Genomic DNA, 20477 nt, shown 5'->3' with positions numbered 1-20477 from the left:
TTGATGAATTACCTCTCCGGTCTTGACCAAGTCCTATTCCCTCACCCCATCTCAGACCCAATTGCTACCACTATCTATTCCACAGAATCTATTCACCAAAATTCTATTAGTAAAGGTCCACAGTAGGAAATAAACCCATAAGGGTGACCATGGGACATTCTCCCTCCCCCAAATCAGAAGATAGTCGTTACCTCACATTGAATACTGCTAATTAAGATGCCATTCTTTCACTGAATTTTATTTTCACTTACCTGTGCTTGATAAGAGAAAATACAATTTAATGAAAGAATGGCATCTTAATTAATAGAATATCTATTTCTAGATCACAATATAGACTTTAAAGATTAGGTTTGTTTACAGATACCCTTTTATTCTGTCCTCTTATTAAGTAACCAGTTTGTAAGAGTCACTCAAATACCAATTTTATATTTCATCACTTCACTCTATCTTCCTTAGCTACTAGAAAAACCTCCCCTGATACAAAGAAAAGTGAGATGAAAATTCTTTGCTATGATTATGTCACCTTTGTGCTTAGTGTCATACTCCGGTTTGTGGCTGGAAAGTCAGACCCATCCCCCACCACCACTCATATATATCCAACAAGACAAGCTATTAGAGATTCAAGATACTCTATGGGTCTGTATTCATTAAAATAAACAAACATATGACTATAAATTGTTTTGATTTTTTTACCTAAAAACTGCCTCTTCATATCCTTTGACCTAGCAATATCACTACCAAGTCTATTTCCAAAGATGATTAAGGAAAGAGGAAAAGAATCTCTATGTTCTAAAATATTTATAGCAGCTCTCTTTGTAACCACAAAGAACTGGAAATTGTGGGGATGCCCATCAATTAGGGAATGGCTGAACAAGTTGTGGTATAAGATTGTGGTGGAATACTACTGCTTTATAAGAAATGTTGAGTTCAATGATTTTAGAAAAACATGGATAGACTTGCACAAAATAATGAAGAGTGAAATGAGCAGAACCAAGAGAACATTCTAGATAGTAAAAACAATATTTTGATCATAAAAGTATTTTATTATTTTCCAGTTACATGTAAAGATAGTTTTCAAAATTTGTTTTCATAAGATTTTTAGTTCCAAATTTCTCTCCCTCCCCACCTTTCCTCCCCCTTCCCCAATACAGAAAGCAATCTGATATAGGTTATATATGTACAATCACATTAAACATATTTCTGCATTAGTCATATTGTGAAAGAAGAATCAGAGCACAAGGGAAAAACCTTAAGAAAGAAAAAAACAACCAAAAAGTAGAAACAGTATGGTTCAATCTGCATTCAGAATCCACAGTTCTTTTTTTCTGCATTTGGAGAACATTTTCCATTATGAGTTCTTTGGAATGTCTTGGATCATTGCATTGCTAAGAGCTAAGTCTATCACTGTTGATCATCACACAGTGTAAAAGCAATAATGTTTTAAGAATGACTTTGAGGGGGCAGCTAAATGGTGCCGTTGATAAAGCACCAGCCCTGGATTCAGGAGCACCTGAGTTCAAATCCAGCCTCAGACACTTGACACTCACTAGCTGTGTGACCCTGGGCAAGTCACTTAACTCTCATTGCCCTGCCCCGCCCCCAAAAAAAGAATGACTTTGAGGTGTGAGTCTGGGAACAGCAGTCTCACATCTAACTCAGAATTCCTCACAGCCTGACCAACAACCTATATTTCCCCCAAAGTGGCAACTACTGTGAAGGATCAGCTGATTGTGAATGTCCTAAAGGAATACCAGGTTCCCCAAAACAAGATCACTGTTGTTGGGGGTGGTGCAGTTAGCATGGCAGGTGCTGTCAGTATCTTTTTTTTAAGTGAGGCAATTAGGGTTAAGTGACTTGCCCAAGGTCACACAGCTAGTAAGTGTTAAGTGTCTGAGGCCAGATTTGAACTCAGGTACTCCTGATTCCAGGGCTGGTGCTCTATCCACTGTGCCACCTAGCTGCCCCTGATTTCAGTATCTTAATGAAGGATTTGGATGATGAATTTGCCCTAGTTCATGTGATAGAAGACAAACTAAAGGGAGAGATGATGGATCTCCAACATGGCAGCCTTTTCCTCAAAACACCAATGATTGTTTCTGGCAAAGACTACAGTGTGACTACAAACTCAAAACTGGTTTTCATAACTGCTGGGGCACATCAACAGGAGAGAGAAAGTTGTCTTAATTTGGTCCAGAATAATGTGAATATCTCTAAATTCATCATTACCAATAGTGTTAAATACAGTCCTAATTGCAAGTTGCTTATTGTTTCCAATCCAGTGGATGTTTTGACATACAAAACCATGCTACTGGAAGGGGTTGCTGTCTGGATTCTGCCTCTTTCCATTACCTAATAGGGGAGAGACTTGGTGTCCATTCTTCAAAGTTGTCATGGATGGATCCTTGAGGAACATGGAGACTCCAGCATTCCCGTGTGGAGTGGTGTGAATGTTGCTGGTGTGTCTCTGAAGAATCTTTATCCTGCTTTGGGAACTGATACTGATTCAGAGAATTGGAAAGATGTTCATAGACAGGTGGTCGAAAGTGCTTTTGAGGTGATCAAGCTGCAGGGCTACACATCCTGGGCCACTGGCTTGTCTGTGGCAGATCTGGCAGAAAACACTATGAAGAACATTAGGAGAATGCATCCAATTTCCACCATGATTAAGGGCCTATATGACATTAATGAAGATGTCTTCCTTAGTGTCTTGGGGCAGAATGGAATTTCAGATGTGGTGAAGATATCCCTGAATCTGGAAGAGGAGGCCTGTTTAAAGAAGAGGACAGATACTCTTTGGGGAATCCAGAAGGAGCTGTAATTTTAAAGCCTTTTAATGTGCTGCCACTTTACTGTCTAGATAACATGACAGTGGTTAAGGGATTAGGTATGATGAGCTTTTCAAGTAGGTCAAATCTTTCCTCTGATTAGTGACACCAGATCTATAAAACCTATGAACATACTTTTCCTAAACTTAGAAATGGGGCTATTTGTTAAACCCTGTTTGCTTAGTGATGCTGGATATGACATGTATAGTCTTGAAGTAGTTGCTTTTAAGCAGAGCCAGCACTGGCCCTCCCCATCCCCACCCCCCAGGTACATAAATGCCTGCCTTGTAGGTGCTGTAGGTTCCTGTAGGTCCAGAAGACAACATTCCTGGACAAAAAACACCATACAGTAGTAAGACTTTGTTGAAGCATTAATTTCCTTTATGCTCCCCTCCATTAGGGCTCTCCAGCATAGCCCCATGTATCACCTTTCCAGAGGACCTGACTTTGTATGTGTGTGTGTGGGGGGGGGGTGATTGTAAATTTCCATATTATGTTAAAAAAATCTATGTACAAAGATGCAAACAATTCCTCAAGTGTCATACTAACCCAATACTGAATAAAGAACAAATAACTAATTAAAAAAGAATAACATGAGTGAATAAGTGATTTTTACTATTTTAAATACCTAAATTAACTACAAAGATATATGAAGCAAGAAGCTATTTGCATCCAAAGAAAGAACTGGTAAATAAATGTATGGATGGAATGATTTTACACACATATACATGTATATGTATATACACACACACATATACATATATACATATTTGTGTCTAATGGTAGCTATCTCTATGGAGGAGAGGAGGGAAAAAAGAATTTACATGATTACTCTATTATATATTTAAAAGGAATAGCAAGTTATACATAATGTGTTTGCACTTTCATGTGTAATCAATCAACCTTTCTTTAATTATGCTATGTTATAGAAATTCTTGTTTTATTACATAAATAAAAAATAAAATAAGTAAAAAAATTTAAATAACAAAATAAACACAAACAATAGAGCTCATGAGCCCCCACCAATGTGTTTACTTTTTACTAGACAAGCAGAGAATACAATTGGGTTCAGAGCAAAGGCATTTAATGAAAGAACATAGTAAGAAAAGTAGTAATAGAACATTTTCCCGATAAATCTGGGGCCTACTCTCCCCCTAAATGCACCACCACTCGAAATATTGGTTGTATCCAAGGAACATGAATGAAGGGGGCAATTCACAACTCTAACATTGCAAGGTTGGTGATGTCTTTCAATGACATCTTGGAACCTTAATTCTGCAAAGTGACGTTCTGTTAGTCAACCAGTTAATAAACATTTTTGAGTACTTACTGTGTGCCAGATATCAAGCTAGTTGCCAGGGATACAAATACAAAGAATAAAACAATTCCTATTCTCAAGAATCTTACATTCTAATGTGGGAAAAAATGGATGTACACATATAGATATATGTGTGTGTATATATATATATGTATGCATATGCATACATATATACATACATGTATACATATATACATTAAGGAAAATAATGTCAAGTAGTATCAGTAGTTTTAGATGAAGATCATTAGTAGTTGAAGGGATGCTGAAAGGCTTTTTGAGAAGTTGGTACTTGAACTGTGTGTTGAAGGAAGAGAGGGACTCTATGAGGCTGAGGTAAGGAAGGATGGCATTCTAGGCATTAAGAGACAGTCGGTGTAAAGACACAGAGATGTACATGAATTGTCCCATGTATGGAACAGAGAGAAGGTCAGTTTGATTGGGTCACAGAGTGGATGAGGGAGAATAATGCACAATGAAGCTGGAAAGCTAGGTTGGTACAGATTAGGAAGGGCTTTAAAAGCTATACAGAGGGGCAGCCAGGTGGCACAGTGGATAAAGCACCAGCCCTGGATTCAGGAGGACCTGAGTTCACATCTGACCTCAGACACTTGACACTAGCTGTGAGACCCTGGGCAAGTCATTTAACCCTCATTGCCCCGCCAAAAAAAAAAAAAAGCTATACAGAGGAATTTATATTTATTTTTAGAGATAGTAGGAAGCCATTTGAATTTATTAAGTAGGGGGGGATATATGGTCAGTTCTACTCTTAAGGAAAATTACTTTTAGAACACTGTGGAAGAGGGACTGAAGTGCATTGAGATTTGAGATTGGGATACACATAACAAGTTAATGTAATTATCCAAGTGAGAAGTGACAAGGGCCTGAAAAAAAGTGGTATCTAAGTGAATAGAGAAGGGGTTGGTGGCAAGAAATGATGTAAGGGTAGAAATGGCAACATTTGGCTTTGTGTTTACTCTCATTCTTAATTTCATGGTTTTTTACTCCATAAAGATAAAAATTAGATTAAAAGGCTCAAACTCCTTTGGAGCATAAAATGATTAGTCAGCAAAGTAAAACCTGTCCTTGAACCTGCTTCCTCTTGTTCACCAAGAACAATGTGTTTATCCCAAGCATGTGCGTGATTTAGGGTTAGAAAATACTTTAGAAAAAAAAAAACTTCTATTTTTCTTAACTTTTTTTTTTTTTTTTTAGTGAGGCAATTGGGGTTAAGTGACTTGCCCAGGGTCACACAGCTAGTAAGTGTTAAGTGTCTGAGGCCGGATTTGAACTCAGGTACTCCTGACTCCAGGGCAGGTGCTCTATCCACTGCACCACCTAGCTGCCCCTTTCTTAACTTTTTGATTGACAACCTGCACCCCTTCAAAAAGCACAGAATTTGAAGGTTTGTAAAGGACTTCAGCGGCTAAACTAATCTAACCAATACCCTGAAGGAATCTCCACTCTAACATCCCTGACAAATGATGATCCAGTCTCTATTTAAAGATCTCCAAAGAGAAGGAACCCACTACATCTTAAGGCAGACCATTACCCCTTTGGATAAGTCTAATGGTTACAAAATTTTTATTTTGGGGGCACTGGGGTGGGGTTTGGTTTTTTCCCCTGACATTAGACCTAAATTTGCTTCTTTGTTATTTCTGCCCATTATTCCTGGTTCTGTTCTCTGAGATCAAACAGAACAAATATTATTTCTTTTCCACATAATAATTCTTCATACACTTAGAGACAATTACCTTTATCCCCTGTGAATTTTTTACCGCTGCCATAACAAGCTACCTCACCTGTATTGGTCTAAGACCTTACAGTTTTTCTTACTCCACCCCCATCCATAATTCTTTCAATTTCCATCTAAATTGAAAATAATGGATAAGACAAGGAACAAAAAAAGCCAAGTTAGCATGTGGTAAGGCCTATTCATAATTCTTTGTTTCACATTGTTCCAAATTCTTGCTTCTATAGTCTTGTGGGTAAGAGAGAAATAATATGGCATAGTGTAGAGTGCGCTAGACTTGGAGTAAAGAAGACCGGAGTTCTGCCTTTGAGACTTATTAATTGTGTGAACCTGGGCAAGTCATCAAAACCTCTCTAGAGCCCAGACAATTATTTAAGATCATAAGTTATAGACTGTTATATTACGTTATAATACTAAAAGTATGGAAAACAACAAAACTGGGGTTTTTTTGTAAGGATAAAATGAGAATATATGTAAAGTTTTGTATACCAAAAAGCACTGTATATATATATATATATATATATATATATATATATATATATAATGTCAGATTTTTCTATAATAGGTGCTTCTCCTTCCTTTCATACTTGAGTAACCAGAAGGCAAGAAGAAGGGGAAAAGCATTGATTAAGCTTCCACTATGTCCTGAGAATTATTTTAAGGGCTTTATAAACATGATCTCATTTGGTTCTCATAACAACCCTGGGAGGTAGATATGATTATCCTCATTTGACAATTGAGGCATAAATGACTTACCCAGGGTCACACAGCTAAGCATCTGAGGTCAGATCTGAATTCAGGTTTTCATGACCCCAGGTCCAGTGCTCTATCCACTACAAGACATGCTTAGTGATGATAAGAGACTTAAGAAGAAAAAAAAAAAACAGGAGACCTAGAGAACATAGAGTGATACCAGCTGGAGAGAACACAGGAAGCTTTTGCCTTATCTACACAAAAAGAGTGCCACAAAAATTGGAAAGTTTTAGTGGCCCTTTATGACTTAGCCTGAGACTAGATGAATCAAGTGTCCATTTCACAGAGCTAAGCTCCTTAAGAAATGACTAATAGATGAAGAGGAAAGAATAAAGGTCACTTCAACCCACCTTTGACTAGCACAGAACCACAGGCTAAGATAGAACTGTTAGGGGTATGTTCTACCCCCCATTTCAGGACATGCCCAGATATTCTCTATTTCTGGTTGGGTTATTGTGTGGTAATAAAAAAGTTTGGGGTTTTGGTTTTTTGGGTTTTTTTAACAAAAAGTTTTTTAATTGACTGCTGAGAATAAACTAAGTGTTTAAGTCAAAAGCTCAAGAAATTCAGCCTCACACTTGATGCTTACTAGCTGTGTGACCCTGGGCATGTCACTTAACCCTCAATCCCTTGGGGAGGGGGAAAGATGATTGTACCTGGGACTGAAAATCTATTATGTACAATTTGCTGTTTCTTTTAACCATATAATAAAGTTTTAATGTAAATTACTTTTTTCTTCCCTCCCCACCTCACCCTAAAGATTCTGCCTTAGAATTTTAGTCACAAATAAACTTAGTGATCATCCAGTCCATTCCTTTCACTTTATAGTGAATAGTTCCTAATGAGCTGGCCTCAGCTCTCCCTCAAAGAAAATCACTAGTACCTCTATAGCCCTTGTTCCTTACTTTGCAATGTAAAAGACAACCAGTGAAGTGGTCAGTTACCCAATGGCAATGCTGCTTAGCACTTATAACCACTGGGTTTCAAATCCCTTTTGGGTTTCTGTCAGATCCTTAAGATGGGTGGAGACTCTTGGACTTCCACAGCTGCTGGGCCAGAAGGAAGATGCTTCTCTTCTAAGATGCAGACTTGAAATTTTTCCCTTCTTGCTCAAGATAGCCTCTTGCTTGTCGATTGAAAAGAATGGGAAATGAAACTGCTTGGCATGGTGCAGACTAGTGCCAGGCTCAAGTCCAAATTCACTACAAGTCACAAAAGCCTTCAACCTCAACCTCTCTTCTCTGAACTGATGAATAAAAGAAATCAAATGTGTTGCAGCCTTCCCTGCCCTAACAGGTCCCTCTTTTTTAGTAGTATATCATTTTATTTATGCCTGTGAAGGGTGTATATCACAGCAGACATATCTCATGAATGGAGTGGCTGTCACTTGTCCAGTGGGTCCATGTTTGGGATGTCCTTAACCCCATAGCCATCAAGAATGAAACAATTATCAGCTATCATATTCTCAAACTGACCAGCATTGAATTTGGTGAAAGACAATTTCTTGGAATATGACCCTTTTGGCTCATAATCAATTTCAGTTCTTCAAACACTCCTAGTGAATCATAATTCACAATAACATATCGCCAGAGGAATGTGGCATTTAAATTGGTGGATGTTTGTTTTGGAGAAAAGTTGGGGGGTCATTAAATCAATCTTGCAATTTCCATGTCAGTTTGTGTTTCATTCTAGGCCAAGTTCATCACCCTTTTGCTGGTCTTGCCAAGATATCAGTACTGATGAATGAGTTCATTCATTCAACTGGACATATAGATAGACTGGACAATGAGCATTCTGCATCCACTGGATTTTCCTCCTATTATGAACTCCCTATTAGTTTTTCTTCTTCTCTATTATAAACATAACCAGATCTCTACTTGTGTCCAAACAATATGTGTCTCTGCTCAACTAATCCAGGCTAATGGATTAATTAGAAAGTGAGTAAATAATTACTGATACAGGGCAACTAAGTGGTACAGCCTGGAGCACCAGACCTGGAGTCAGGAAGAGTCAAGTTCAAATTCAGACTCAGACCCTTACTACTGTGTGACCCTATATAAATCACTTAACCTTTGTTTGCCTCAATTTCCTCATCTATAAAATGGGGGTGATAAGAGCACCTACCTACCAGGGCTGTTGTGAAGATCAAATGAGATAATATTTGTAAAGTACCTTGCATAGTGCTTTGTACACAGTGAGCACTGCATAAATGTTAGCTATCATTGTTATATATACTTTAGGGTTTGAAAAGTGGCATCTATATTTGATCCTTACAGCAACTTCTTGGAAAAGGCAGTACAAATGTTATTCTCCTGATTTTACAAATAAGAAATTGAGGTTCACAGGTAGTACTTTGCCTAAGGTCACACAGATAATAAGTAACAGAGGTAGGATCTGAGTTCAGATCTTTCTTTACTTCAACTCCAATGTTCTTGCTATAAATATACCATTATAGGGGGCAGCTAGGTGGCACATTGGATAAAGCACCAGCCCTAGATTCAGGAAAACCTGAGTTCAAATCCAGCCTCAGACACTTGGTACTTAGCTAGTTATGTGACCCTGGGCAAGTCACTTAACCATCATTGCCCTGAAAAAAAAAAGTCAAGATATAAATATACCATTTTATCTCTCTCCCTCTCAGGTAACACTGTACCTTAACTAAGCTGAAATGCATGTATCTCTAGAATATCCTTCAGGTATAATGCTAATGGTGAACTTTCATATACACATAGCAGAACTCTGGAAGAGATGTTGGGGAGGGGAAAGAATTATATTTTCACCTTCAATTACTTCTTTTAAGTAACTAATTTACTAAAATGCTGAAGTCCAGCCCTGACTGAGCTAGTTTTCCAATTAAAAGACCCTTAGCAATCTTTGGCCAGTCACACTAGGATTGCAGCCCATTTTGCCAGACACAGAGCCCAAGGCTAAGTGTGACTTGCACCAACACCCAGAAAACCGAAGAAGAAAAGGTAAGATTTAGATTCTAAACCTCTCAACCCCTCCTACCATGCTGGAACCTTGGTTTCTTCTAGCTACTTTACATCAAGGTCTCCTTGTTCTTCGATTGGTCTGTAATTAATTGCCAGTCATCCTGGAACACATTTGTCAAAAGTTCAACTGGGATAACACTTGAGGTGCATATAGTTATTTAACAGAAAACTGGTAATGGCTAAAATGGATAGTTATCCCAGAAGCCAAAGCCACCTCTTTCTGCCTTTTTTTGGTAGCTCTCCAAGCCAAGCAGAGTTACCATTTAGAATCTTCATTTAGAAACTCATCAGGTTAATTTGGAACAGATGGAGACTTCCAGCATCACTCCTCTTTAACCAGTCCTGCAGGACTGGAAAAGATCATCAAATTACCCAACGAGAAGGTGTGTCTATTCAGAAGGCACTTTACAGATCTCATCCTTTCTCAAAGGAGGCAGTATAATATAATGGAGAGAGTTCAGTGGGAAAAGTACTGAGCTCGTCATCATAAGACCTAAATACAAACTCCAACTCTGTTACTGACTATCTCTGAGACCTTGGGCAAATTATTCAACCTTTCTAAGCATCACTGTTCTCTGTGAAATGAAGAGTTTTGACTAGGTACTTCCAAGGTTTCTTCTAGCTTTAAGTCCTAGACAATTTCAAATCACCTGCCCCCTTGACAGCCAAGCAAGAATAGCTCATATTATTATTATTATTATTATTATTATTATTATTATTATACTTCAAGGTTTGCAAAGCTCTTTACAAATATTATTTCATTTTAGCCTTGCAACAGCCCTGGGAGGTGAATGTTATTGTTATTCCCATTATACAGATGGGAAAACTGAGGCACAAATAATTTAAATGATTTGCCCAGAGTCACTCAGCTAGTATCTGAGGCTGTATTTGAACTCAGGACTTTTTGAATCCCAAGTCCTACACTCTAAACACTATACTACCCAGCTGCCTATGAAACATTAAAAAGTATATTGTTTCATTTGATCATAATGGCCAACCTGCGTAGTGGACAGGGGTAGGTAATATTGCCCTAATTTTACATAGGAGACTGTGGTCCTAATAACCTATACAATTTATCCCATATCACAAAGTTAATAAATTGGCAAAGGCAAAATTCAAAACTAGGTCTTCTACTCAAATTCTATCTTCTTTCTATTACACTCCCACTGGTTTCCTAGAATCTTTAATAACATAGTCACTCAATCCCTCTTTCCTTCAGAATCAGGCTCTGTGTCTGGGTAGTATAGACAATGACAAGCAAACTTTATCTACACTGACTCCTCTCTTTCCTGATTCCTCCAAAGAGCTGGGATCTAAAATAACTATCAGTTCTTAAAGATGAGGACTCGGTCTTTTTCTTCTCCCTTCCTAATGCTTAGCATAATGCTGGACAAATAGCAAGTGACTAATAAATAGATTCTGAGAATATGAAATCTGTAAGTGACAACTATACTAAGCCCTTCATCTGGCACATGAGGAAAATGAGCTTAACAAGAGGGGAAATGACTTCTCCGAGATCACACAGATATTTGTCTTTAAGTGGATAAAGAGCTGTCATGTGGATAAAGGGATGGCCTTGATCTGCTTGACCCCAGAGGGCAGAACTAAGAACAGTCAGTCAACAAGTAGTTGTTAAGTGCTTGCTATATGCAGTACTAAACCATGGGATTACAAAGAAATACAACATTGACCCTTCCCCACAGGGGGGATGACATTCTATGGGGGAGACAACATAAATGGAAGGTAATCCCAAAGTGGTAGAGAAGGGCAGCAGCTTTAAAAAAAAAAAAAAGGCCTCTTGCAGAAGGTAAGATTTGATGTACATTTTGAAGGAAAGCAGAGTAGCAGGAAGTGAAGGCAAAGAGAGAGAACATTCTAGGCATGAGGAACAGTCAGTGAAAATGCATAGTAAAAAGATGAAATGTCTTGTCCCAGGAACAAGTATAAATGATAGTGTAATTGAACCGACTTACCAAGGGGTCCAGGTACAGAAAGGGGAGTATAGGAGTTATGATATGGGAAAGAACTGAGGAATGGGGGATTGGAGGTCACTATGATGATTTAAAAAAATAGCGTTAGGAGTTCAAGAGGTAGTGGGAATGATGGAATGATAAGAGATTTTTATCTGGTGAAGGAATTTTAAAGTTCATGAATATGGAAGTTCCAATGGGGAATACTAGCAGGTGAGGGCAAAATCAAGGATGTGATCATATCTGTAGATACCTGCAGTACAATATAGGAGAGGGCATTGGGAAATGGTTAGATTGAGGACTTGGAGAGTTAAGATTGTTGAAGTCCTCTAGTATGGGGATAGGAGTTATGGTAGAAAGACCATGAACCAGATATTGAACACACTGAAGAAGAAAGGAGAATATCCTAGGGGTTACTAGGTAACAGTTATTAGAGTCTTTATTGGGTGATAAATTTGGATTGAATGAACTTTAAAAAGAGGAGAGGTTGCTGAATAGTGGTGATAGGAAAGCCTAGAACTGTCGATGATGAGAAAGGAGTATTCTGATTGACCCTTTGCAACCAGTGAATAGGACTGAGGGGTGTGAGGTTATGAATGAAAGTGCAGCCAGTACTGGAAACAATGGTCATGGATGCTATGACCTCAGAAAGGAACTCAGGAAGAGCTAGAAAGAAGGTTGGAGTAAGACTGAACAAAGTTGAAGATGAAAGCAAGTTTGTTCATTGTGAAGTTGACTGATGCATGGAGTAATGAGGTTATGTTGCAGTGGCAGGTTTAGGTTTTATGTAGAAAAACCTTTCAAACGATTAGAGCTATCCAAGAGTAGAATGGGCTGAATTGGAAGGTTGCTGGTTTCCATAACTGGAAGTGGCCAAACAAAGGCTAAATGACTGACCTCTTGTGAGTTATATTGCAAATGAAATTCTCATTCAGGCAAGTATTGTATTACATGGGTTCTGAAGTCCCTTCCAAATCTAAGATTCTGTGATTAGTGGCAGAGATTCCTGATTCCCAATTAAATGTTCTTCCCACAATACCAAGCTGAATTAGCAGGCTCGGAATTAATAAGATTTCACTATTCTCCCAGAAAGTTTGTGAATGAATCTGATCCTTTTCTTTAAATAAGTAGAGATGGGGAGAGAGATAGGAAATCTAGGACAGGTCAAACTAAACATCCACATAAACCACCCACATATGCTTCAAGCACAAAAGCAATTCAAACTATTTGCCTGGCCCTACGCAGGGTCTCCGGGGCTTCTTGGCTCCCTGGCAACTACTGCTTTTTGAGGCCATTAACAAAAACCGTGTATTGTCTTACCTCAGGAAGTCCTTTTCACTGACAGATGCATTGTTTGCTCAGTTCCCTGGCAACCTAAGCACTTAGGACCTGAGGTAAAATCTAAAGATGCTGAGGAAGTCCATCATCTTTGCCAGCCTCTCACTAATTGCTTTTGGAGGGGGTTCTGCTGATGTGATCCCCATTCATAAAGCCTGGATGAGAACAGACACAATTTACCATAATACTATATCACTTTTAAGATACACAGTGGTTCCGTTTTAAATTAAGCCTCACAGCTGGGGAGTGCTAGTAGGCAGGCATGGGCAGTAAACAATAGTCTAATGGGGCAGCTCTCCTTTTTTTCCAGCAAAGGCATTAAGAAAAATGTCCGGAGAGTAGCTTTATTTTTATTTAAATGACTCCATGAGAGGGATCATTTCCCACACACAACAATAATCTGTAATGCATTAGAATAGAAAGAAATGCCATCCCACTGCGGTTTCCAATCCAGAATGGAAGACGCATGGAGAATAACATATGCCAATAGTTAGATCATTCTGTTCTCATGGACAGAGGGTTAATAAAAATTCTAACACTCTATCCCTTCTCATCCTAAATGAGTCTTCTCCATATCTTTTTGAACATGAATATCTAAACTATCTGTGATTCTGTTCACCTGGGAAACTTCAGAATTATAGAATTTTACATTTGGAAGAGACCTCAGCAGTGATCTAGTCCAATCCAGCCTAAAATAGAATCCCCATTATAATATATCCAATATATGTCATTCGGATAGGGGTAGGGTAGGCAGAGATCACTACCTTCAGAAGCAGCCCTTCTGGTTGTGGATAATCCTAATCATTAGAAGTATTTCCTGACATCAAGTTTACTTTTGCCTCTTTGCAACTTCTAACCACTATTCTTGGTTCTCCCTTCTGGAGGGAAAGAGAACAAATATAATCCCTTTTCTCTTTGGTAGCCCTTCAAACCCTTGAGGTTAGTTGTTATATACTTTCTGCTCTCCCCTGCCCTAAATCACTAAACATCCCCCACTCCAAACCAAGCCACCTGTGCTCTGTATGGGACCTTGAGCTTGGAGAGATAAGCTTTCACCTTGTAACCAAGCCTCCACATAACCTCCTGGACCACTTCCAAACCATGCCACCATTTCTACTCCTCCTATATTCTCTTTTTATGTTGCTTTCTCTCATTAGAATATCAGCTTAAAAGCAAGCACTTTTGTGCTGTAAAAACATGATGAAGGGAATGGTTTCAGAAAAACCTGGGAAGACTTATATGAACTGATACAAAGTATGAACTGATGAAGTAGGCATAACCAGGAGAATAATTTATACAATTATAATCAATTTTATTAAGAACAAATCATTTGCTAATGTTTAATGATGATAATAATTTATTACAGACTTAATAATTATACATCAAAATAACATTGTTAGTTATAATAGCTAATAATATTAATTATATAATCAATAATTTAAATTAATTAATAAAAATCATTCACTTGGGAGCTCTGATCAACATAATTATCAATCACAATTCCAAAGGACTCATGATAAAACATGGTATCCATTTCCAGAAAGAGAGAGTTGATGGACTCAAAGAACAGAATGAAGCTTATTTTGTTTTCATTCTTCTTCTCCTTTATTATTATTTTTACATGACTAATGAGGGGAATCTGCTTTTTATGTCTACATATACATATAGAGAGACATATAAACATATATGTAGTTATACAAAACATATATATGTAATGAGGTGGGGCTTTTTTGTCTTCTTAATGTAGAGGGAGTGGGGAAGGAGGGAGAGAATTTGAAAGTGAAAATTAAATTAAAATAAAAGGAGAGGGTTTTTATTTGGTTTTATTTTGCTTTTACATTCATTGGAAAAACAACTGACCTAGAAAATATATCAAGGAGAAAGGATTTAAGAAATGGACTACCTAAAAAGTCATGATCAAAAAGGGATCTTAAACATCACATTTCATGAAATTATCAAGGAAAACTGTCCTAATATCCTAGAACCAAAGCATTAAATAAAAATTGGAAGAATCCACCAATCACCTCCTGAAAGAGATGACAAAATGAAAACTCCCAGAAAAATTATAGCCAAATTCCAGAATTCTCAGGTCAAAGAGAAAATATTGCAAGCAGCCAGAAAGAAATAATTCATATATCAAGGAGCCACAGTCAGGATGAAACAAGATTTAACATTAAAGGATCAGAGGTCTTGGAATATGATATTCCAGAATGCAAAGGAGCTAGGATTACAACCAAGAATCATCTACCCAGCAAAACTGACTATAATCCTTCAGGGGTAAAATGGGCATCTAAAGAAATTGAGGATTTTCAAGCACTCCTGATGAAAAAAACAGAACTGAATAGAACATTTGATTTTCAAATACAAGACTCAAGCATAGCATAAAAAGGTAAATAGGAAAGAAAAACCATAAAGGATTCAATAAAGTTAAACTATTTGCATTCTTATATGGAAAGATGATACTTATAACTTCGAAGACCTTTATCATTATTAGAACAATTAAAAGGAGAATATATAGACAGAAGGCACTGGGTATGAGTTTACAGCAAGTTTCTCTGATAAAGGCCTCATTTCTCAAATACATAGGAGACTAAGCCAAATTCATAAAAATACAAGGCATTCCCCAATTGATAAATGGTCAAAGGACATGAATAGGCAGTTTTTGGAAGAAGAAATCAAATCTATCTATTTTAACATAAAAAATGCTCTAAATCACTATTGATTTTTACAAAGTAAAACAACTCTGAGATACCACCTCATACCTATCAGATTGGCTAATGTGACCAAAAAAATGACAACTGCTGGAGATGTGGAAAAATCAGGATACTAAGGCACTATTGGTGGAGCTGTGAACTGGTCTAATCATTCTAGAGAACAATTTGGAACTATGCTGAAAAAGCTATAAAACTTTACATACCCTTTGACCCGGCAATATCAATATTAGGTCTGTACCCTAAAGATATCCAAAAAAGAGAAAAGGGATCTAATTGTACAAAAATATTTATAGCAGTTCTTTTTGTGATGGCAAAGAATTGGAAATTGAGAGGATGCCCATCAATTGAGGAATGGCGGAACAAGTTGTGATATATGATTGTGATGGAATACTATCATGCTATAAGAAAGGACAAACAGAATGGTTTCAGAAAAACTTGGGAAGATTTTTATGAACTGATGAAAGCAGAACGAGAAGAACATTGTATACAGTAACAGCAACTTTGTATGATGATCAACTGAGTCATTATGCTATTCTAATCAATGCAATGATCAAGACAATCCCAAAGAACTTATAATGAAAAATGCTGTCTCCTTCCAGAGGACTGATGGAGTCTGAGTGCAGATCGAAGCATATTCTTTTCACTTCATTTTTCTTGCTTTTTTTGCAAGGTGGCTACTATGGAAATGTTTTACATAATTTCACATGTATAATTGGTATATTGCTTGCCTTCTTGATGGGTGGGAGAGGGGCAGGAGGGAGGGAGAGAATTTGGTACTGAATGATTTTTAAAAGAATGCAAAAATAAATTAAGAATACATTTATTTGAAAAATAAAAAAGGAAGTGACTTGTTCAAGGTCACAGAAAAAAATTCATTCATTTTACTTATATTAAGGCTGTACTATATAAATGAACTTGTTAATATTTTGTTAAAAACTTAACCTTAAACATCAATACAAACAATTTAACTTAGTAACTATTTATTTTTAATTAACTTCAAGAAATAAAGCATCACAAAATTTCCAGTCATTTCCTTAAAGTTCCCATCAGCTCAATCCTAATCTCCCTTTTCCAATTTGCTTTGTTGTTTGTCCTTCGTTTGTTACACAGCTAGTGTCAACTGTTTGAGGTGGGATTTGAACTCAGGTCCTCCTAACTCCAGGGCCAGTGCTCTATCCACTGTGCCACCTAGCTACCAAATATAACTTAGCCTCCATGTTGGGGAATCAAACCTTGGTATCCCATATGACAGACAAAGATATTCACCACTGTACTAACAAGGCTAGGTGGTGAGTGACCCTGGGAAAGTCAGTTAACCCCAATTGTCTTCAACATTCAGGGCCATCTCTAGTCATCCTGATATATGTCTTACTACTGAACCCAGATGGCGTTGGAGGAGAACGTGAGGTTGGTGACCTTGCACAGCTCTTCCTCATTTAAATTCAATTCACTGCAAGTCATGACATCACAACAACAACAAAAAAAAAAAAACTTTTCTTCATATGACTCTGTGTATTCCAATCTTCTAATTTGCTTTTTTCTCATTGTATTATTTCATAAAAGTCTTTCCAGATTTATTTTATTCCTCATACTTGTGTGATCTTTTTTACATTCTAGTAGTCATTGTATTAATGTATTAATTTATTTACCCATTGTCCCATAATTAGACATTAGCATTGTTTACAGTTTTGGGGAGTACATTTAATACTGCAATGATAAATCTTTAAATGGATAACTTTTTGTTTTGTTTTGTTTTGTTTTTGATGATGTTTCCAGGAGCAGCCTTGGTGTAATGAAGAGAGATCCAGCCTCAAACTCAGACTCTGACACTACTGACTGTAATCCTTGCCAAATCACATAAACTCATGCTCTACACAGCTCTCTAAGACTATAGAAAAGGTGTTCACCTGCATTAGTAGAAGGAATTCTCTCATTTGGGAGTTCCCAAAGATCAATGAAAAATCATACCTCTAATCCCTATCCCTATGAAGATTACATTCCCAACAATGAAATTATTTGACCAAAGGGTATGGTTATTTTTGCAACTTTTACATAGCTCTCCAGTCTTGTTCAATTGTTTCAACTGTATCTGACTCCTTGTGACCCCAGAATACTGGAGTGGTTGCCATTTCCTTCTCCGGCTCACTTTACAGATGAGGAAACTGAGGCAAACAGGGTTAAGTGACTTTCCCAGGGTCACATAGCTAGTAAGTATCTGAGGTCAGATTTGATCTCAGGAAGATGAGTCTTCCTGACTCCAAGCCTGGCACTCTATCTGCAGCATCACCTAGCTGCCTTGTTATCCATAAAGAGTCTACAATTTCAAGCTCAACCTTCTTCTCTGCCCTTCCTTAATGCCCCTCACCAACTCATCTCTGGGGCAAATAGTACTGACAGGCTATGGTGAATTTTGAGGACTTGGAAAGCATTTCTCCACCTGTCCCTACAGGAGCCCAAGAATCCTAGCCATCCTGCCTAACCCTCCAGGTTCCAGGCCTCAGAAAGCTTGGAATAAAATTTCAAGGATAAATTAGGTCCATGGGATCAAAGAAGCTAAAGTGTCCTCAGGAACCCATGGTCTTCTAGTAGAGATAGAGACAATGTTTTCCTTCCCTGTATGTCCCTGCCCCAGGGCCTTCTCTTTTCACAAACTGATTACTGTGGGTAAGGCAGGTATTTCTCAGTCTGCTCCATACTTCCTGGACTGTCATTTCACCCTAAGTGGCTCTTATGTTATAGCTTTGGGTACTTGAATGATAGGGTCAGGCTTTCTGGGCTAGGACCCAGGCTTTCTTCTTGACCCCTAGGCAAGATTAGAAATTGGGTACCTAGGAGATAATCAATCATCTACAGACCACCCCCATCACAAGTATCCCTTTCCACTCTCACTGACCTAACAAGGGCTCCTCCTGGCCCCAACTCTAGTCCTCCTTTACCCACTTTATAGTACAAGGCTCTACTCCAGTCTTCTTCCTTAGGAAAAAAAAAAGCTTTTGTCAGAAATACTATAACTGCCTCCTTCCCTTTGACAATTAGCTGCCCTGGGACAAAGTTCTTATCATTCTACCTTAGTTAGAACTCTAAATAATAATAATGATTTGTATAGTGCTTACTATGTGCTAAGCACTATACTAAACACTTTATGAATATTATATCATTGGACAATATTGATATATTCATTTGAGTAGAGGAAATGGAATAGCTGCTAGCTTGTGTGGTGAGAACCATACAAAGGCAAAAGGGGGCAGGGAAAAGAAAGAAATAAGGAGTAAAATCAAGCCAGAGAAAACAGAGTTGTCCTGCTTTTGGCTACCCTGAGTATATAAACACCCCTAAGTGATTGATGCAGAAAGGATTAATGATTGGCTATATTTTAGACCAGACCTCTGAGGTCTCTTTCAGTTCTGCACTATTGTGATTCTCTGATCCTGTTGGGAAAATGAAGAAGGGGACTCTATAGTATGATCCAAAACAAGGTTGTTAAATCAACCCACATAAAAGCAAATTGGGTCTTACTCTAGATGTCAGGATGACTCAGAAAATTCTTAATTATACACAAAGCCATGATGTGAAGGATAGTGTTATTTACCACATAAGAGTCCTAGAACAGTGTCAGAAAGATGTGGATCTAGATCTCACCTTAGTAATATGTTATTTATGTGACACTGAGCAGGTCACAGCTTCCCTAAGACTTAGTTTCCTCAGTTATAAGTTGAGGAAGATAATAGTACCTACCTCATAGAGTTCTTGCAAGGTCCAAATCTGAAAGGCACTTGATAAATGTGAAAATTGATTCAGAACCAAAGGTCTGAATCTCTTAAGGTAGAAATTCACCTATTTTGACCAAAGAACAGAATAAAGGGAAATGAATCTTCCATGGTGTGCCCCAATCCATATATCATTTTTAGTTGGTTTGCTGTTCCTCTTTCCCATATGGCTTCCTTCTCTCCAGCTGACCACAACATAAGACTCCTATTTAAAAGTGAATTGTAAACTTCTCTTTTTCCTTTGTTGGAGAGGGAGGGGGTTTTCACACCCCATCAGAGTGAACCCAGTTCTAAAATAATTCCTCTTGAAAGCTGTTGCTGAAAAGGGGAACTTGATCATGAAAGAGGAATTTTTTAAAATAAGAATTTGGCTTCTCTCCAGTCCCCATGCCATCCAGAAGCTGCTATTTAGTAAAATTTGCACCATTAAATCCACATTTCCTTCTTTCTCCCAGTGCTAATTGATGTTTCTTTCCTTGACAAATAAAACTCATTAGGCTGCTCCTGAACACTTGTGCCTTGTATTGTCCTGGAGGACACACAATTTCATAAATGGGCCATGAGGATTTAGCACCCTTCTCCCTTCTCAGAATGGGCAGGAAGTCCACAGCTTGGTACTACTTTTTAAAAAAATGTTTTTCATTTAACTTCTAAGTAGACCGAACATCCTGTTAAGCTTTAAATGCTTTGCCAGCTTGCAACCTTTTCACCACTGCCTAGGTCATAGTCAAGGGAGCTTAGATGGCCATGATCTTTAAGACCCTGTTGGGCGACAGCTGAGTGCTGGGGGTTTTACACTTGCCTAAATTTCTCATGTGTACTTTGGTGAGTTCTTTTTAAACTCTGGGCCCTGGGGATATAAAAACAAATATGACAATATGTAAGTTCATATTTAATAATGATTATATGGGGGCAGCTAGGTGGCGCAATGGATAGAGCACTGGCCCTGGATTCAGGAGGACCTGAGTTCAAATCTGGCCCCACACACTTGACACTTACTAGCTGTGTGACCCTGGGCAAGTCATTTAACCCCAATTGCCTCACCAAAA

At 38.0% G+C, this 20477-nt stretch overlaps 1 pseudogene; it reads left to right on the top strand.

Moving 5' to 3' along the window:
• Positions 1-1784: 1784 nt before the first annotated feature.
• LOC122736390 lies at positions 1785-2818 on the top strand (annotated as a pseudogene).
• Positions 2819-20477: the final 17659 nt, after the last annotated feature.

The sequence above is a fragment of the Dromiciops gliroides genome, chromosome 1 (genome assembly GCF_019393635.1).
Source record: "Dromiciops gliroides isolate mDroGli1 chromosome 1, mDroGli1.pri, whole genome shotgun sequence".
In the NCBI taxonomy this organism is placed as follows: domain Eukaryota; kingdom Metazoa; phylum Chordata; class Mammalia; order Microbiotheria; family Microbiotheriidae; genus Dromiciops; species Dromiciops gliroides.
Note: the sequence above shows the minus strand (reverse complement) of the source record. Positions and strands in the feature narration are given on the sequence as shown.